General features: G+C 41.0%; 1 non-coding gene across 1 annotated transcript; it reads right to left on the reverse strand.

The window, feature by feature from the left end:
* Positions 1–2,515: 2,515 nt before the first annotated feature.
* TRNAS-AGA (transfer RNA serine (anticodon AGA)) lies at positions 2,516–2,597 on the reverse strand. The gene has a single exon. It is a non-coding gene; the product is annotated as a tRNA-Ser (tRNA).
* Between the last annotated feature and the right edge of the window lie 1,498 nt (positions 2,598–4,095).

Consider the following 4,095-nt stretch of genomic DNA (forward strand, 5'->3'; position numbering starts at 1 on the left):
CGGGAAAGATTGCATTTATGGAAGATAAAAGTAGGCCCACTTGTCTCACCAAATGCTGTAGAGAAACCTGATGTTTTACTCATGTTATCCTTAGTTCGTTTTTGTTAGACCTTGCATTCTTAAGGTGGTCCCAACCCCACCTTATTGCTTTTCACCTCCGCATTTTGCTGTATCTTTTTGTTGGCCTTAGGACTCTGATCACTTTATCACTACTAATCAGTGCTGAAGTGCACGTGCTTCTTCCCTAATCATGTGTATAATTGGAGTATACCTGACTGACAGATTTAATTTACTTGAAAGCCCCTTGTAAAGTGGTATACCATATACCCAGGGACTGATTGTGCCGCCCAAAGAAATAGCATTTCAAACCTGTCTCAAGCCTGCTACTGCAGTGCCTGTGCTGCAGTGTACTGCCACTTCGACTTGGCATTTAAAACTACTTGCCAAGCCTTAAACTCCAATTTTATTACATATCAGTAACCCCTAAGGTAGGCCCTAGGTAGTCCTAGGGGCATCATGCTATGTAAGTAAAAGGTAAGACATGTACTGTGGTAGTTTGTATGTCCTAGTAGTATCAAACAGTCTATTACATTTTTCACTACTGTGAGGTCTGCCCCTCTCATAGGTTAGCATTGGGTATTCCCTTATACTTTTTGGGGGGTAATTCCTTATCAGAGAGGAGAAGCTTTATTTATTTATTGATAAATCCTATCTACTGGTGAGGTTGGATTTAATCTTACTATTGTATAAATGCCATTTTTAGAGAGTGAGCATTTCTCTGCACTTACTGCTCTATTTGCATTGAAACCTGTCTTCGATTGACGTCTGGATTGGGCTGCGAGACAGCTACATATGTGCATTCCCTGTAGACAGCCACAACACAGGTCACTCAACTGCAACTGCATTCATCTGCATTCTGATTGGCCTGGGGGAGAGCTCCGCTCCCCTTACCGCAAATATGTTCAAGAACGATAATTTATGTCAGTAAGTACAGTATACCTACATCTTATAATCATGTGTGTTTAAATAATTTGTCGTTAGATCGTTTAAATATTGAAAAGGATCTGTTTTTGATAGACATTTTACAAAAACAACTGGTACATTTGGGAATTCTGTAAAAGAAAAACCCAACTGCAGTGACATTGCCAACCACAATGCCGTGACTCAGATTCGAACCGAGGTTGCTGCGGCCACAACGCAGAGTACTAACCACTATACGATCACGGCGAGCTACTTGGGCTCAATAACGTACAGTGACATGAAGAAATTATAATTCGGAACACTCAGGGCTACTCCTGTGATAGGCTGAATGTGTTCATTGCTTCCTCATTCCTTATACAAAGGCTTTATCTCCTCAGTGGTTGATAGGCTGAAACCGTTTCCTGGCCGCCTGCTTGTGAACTGGCAGGAGTCAAAGATCACACATACACTGGTGGGCCTGTGATGGGACACCAATGCAGAGAAACACACCTGGCGCAGATATTCTATTCTGTTTATTAGACTTGCATCTCCCCTGTACCTCCTCAAGCCATCTGTATGTGAAGCAAGAAAGAGTTAAGGAACGGTCCATCTACACTTTTATTGGGAGGATGCTGCCGTGAGCTCCTCCCAGCTAATCACACAAACAGCAGTAAAGCAAGATAACTACACAGTTAGGGGGGACTGCATGGTTAGGTTTTTGAGGAATTATTGAAACTGACCTTAGTGACCCATAATCAGAGCTGTGGCTAATGACTGCATGCCTAATTATGATGAAGCAAGCACCATGGCTCGTAGGGGCCCCACAACACACTTTTCTTAGCTCATTGAATTAAAGTATAAACTTCTGCCATGTGTGAGTGGTAAAGGCTTGTTAATTTTGTTGCTTTTCAAATTCACGTCTGACAACAAGACGAAGGAACATTGGGGCATCAGACGCTTTGGAAAGTAGCCACCAACCGCAGAGAAAGAGAGAAAGAGGGAAAAGACAGTATGAGGTGTGGAGAAAACAGCAGCAGGTACAAGGAGCTCAAATGAGATTAATGGCGCCTAAGTAGAGCACGTAAAGGAACAGTTACAAATCTAAGAAAAGGGAAAGAAAGACTAGGAAAAAACACAGAAAGAGCTTGTAGATGAAATTCTCTTCCAGGAACAGCAGGTTAGGAGAAATTACACAGGGAGCAGTTAAGCTTGTAACACGGGGGAGAATAGAAAAGAAAATGCAGTTTTATGAAGTGTGTTTGCCTAATCCAGCTAGCACTTTTATTTTATTTCTCTATTTGCTTCTTTTATTGGTAAAGTAAGTTTCAAGTGCATGCACAGGTATGACCGAGAGAGCCAGGGTATAATAATTTGAAGCGTTTGCACCAGCGCTAATGAAGGACGAGAGTTATAGCAAAGATATGAAAGGGGGAGCGATAATAAATATGTGATATGGCAATAGTGACACCAAAATAAGCCACCTATTTATAAAACTGACATGGAAGAAATACTAAAGGTTAACTTCTGAAATTGTAGCCGATGTTAAAAAGATTCTCGTTGTCGGCAGGATTCGAACCTGCGCGGGGAGACCCCAATGGATTTCTAGTCCATCGCCTTAATCACTCGGCCACAACAACTGACTGTAAGGTGTATGCACATAATCTGTATGCAAGTTTACAAGGTGTCCCACAGCAAATTCCTGATATTCTGCAATGCACTTTTAAAAAATAATGTTTTTTTCAGCAGGCACATTCTCTCCTAAAAACAAAAATTGCATGCGTATATCTCTAGTTTGGAATACCATAGGCTTGCATGCATACTCTCATGGGTCACTCAAGTTTTTTGGACCCTATTGCACTCTGTTTTCGTGCTGCTTTTAGTATATGGCCCATATTACAGAAGTCTACCATCTTTGAGTATTTGAGGCTCCTTTGTAAGTGTTTATATTTTTTCCTTGAAGAGCTATATAATAAAGGGGTCCAGGAAGGATTGCATTTATGGAAGATAAAAGAAGGCCCACTTGTCTCACCAAATGCTGTAGAGAAACATGATGTTTTACTCATGTTATCCTTAGTTCGTTTTTGTTAGACCTTGCATTCTTAAGGTGGTCCCTACCCCACCTTATTGCTTTTCGCCTCCGCATTTTGCTGTATCTTTTTGTTGGCCTTAGGACTCTGATCACTTTATCGCTACTAATCAGTGCTGAAGTGCACGTGCTTCTTCCCTAATCATGTGTATAATTGGAGTATACCTGACTGACAGATTTAATTTACTTGAAAGCCCCTTGTAAAGTGGTATACCATATACCCAGGGACTGATTGTGCCGCCCAAAGAAATAGCATTTCAAACCTGTCTCAAGCCTGCTACTGCAGTGCCTGTGCTGCAGTGTACTGCCACTTCGACATGGCATTTAAAACTACTTGCCAAGCCTTAAACTCCAATTTTATTACAGATCAGTAACCCCTAAGGTAGGCCCTAGGTAGTCCTAGGGGCATCATGCTATGTAAGTAAAAGGTAAGACATGTACTGTGGTAGTTTGTATGTCCTAGTAGTATCAAACAGTCTATTACATTTTTCACTACTGTGAGGTCTGCCCCTCTCATAGGTTAGCATTGGGTATTCCCTTATACTTTTTTGGGGGTAATTCCATATCAGAGAGGAGAAGCTTTATTTATTTATTGATAAATCCTATCTACTGGTGAGGTTGGATTTAGTCTTACTATTGTATAAATGTAATTTTTAGAGAGTGAGCATTTCTCTGCACTTACAGCTCTATTTGCATTGAAACCTGTCTTCGATTGTCATCTGGATTGGGCTGCGGGACAGCTACATATGTGCATTCCCTGTAGACAGCCACAACACAGGCCACTCAACTGCAACTGCATTCATCTGCATTCTGATTGGCCTGGGGGAGAGCTCCGCTCCCCTTACCGCAAATATGTTCAAGAACGATAATTTATGTCAGTAAGTACAGTATACCTACATCTTATAATTATGTGTGTTTAAATAATTTGTCGTTAGATCGTTTAAATATTGAAAAGGATCTGTTTTTAATAGACATTTTACAAAAACAACTGGTACATTTGGGAATTCTGTAAAGGAAAAACCCAACTGCCGTGACATTGCCAACCACAA

The sequence above is a fragment of the Lissotriton vulgaris genome, chromosome 1_1, assembly GCF_964263255.1.
Source record: "Lissotriton vulgaris chromosome 1_1, aLisVul1.2, whole genome shotgun sequence".
In the NCBI taxonomy this organism is placed as follows: domain Eukaryota; kingdom Metazoa; phylum Chordata; class Amphibia; order Caudata; family Salamandridae; genus Lissotriton; species Lissotriton vulgaris.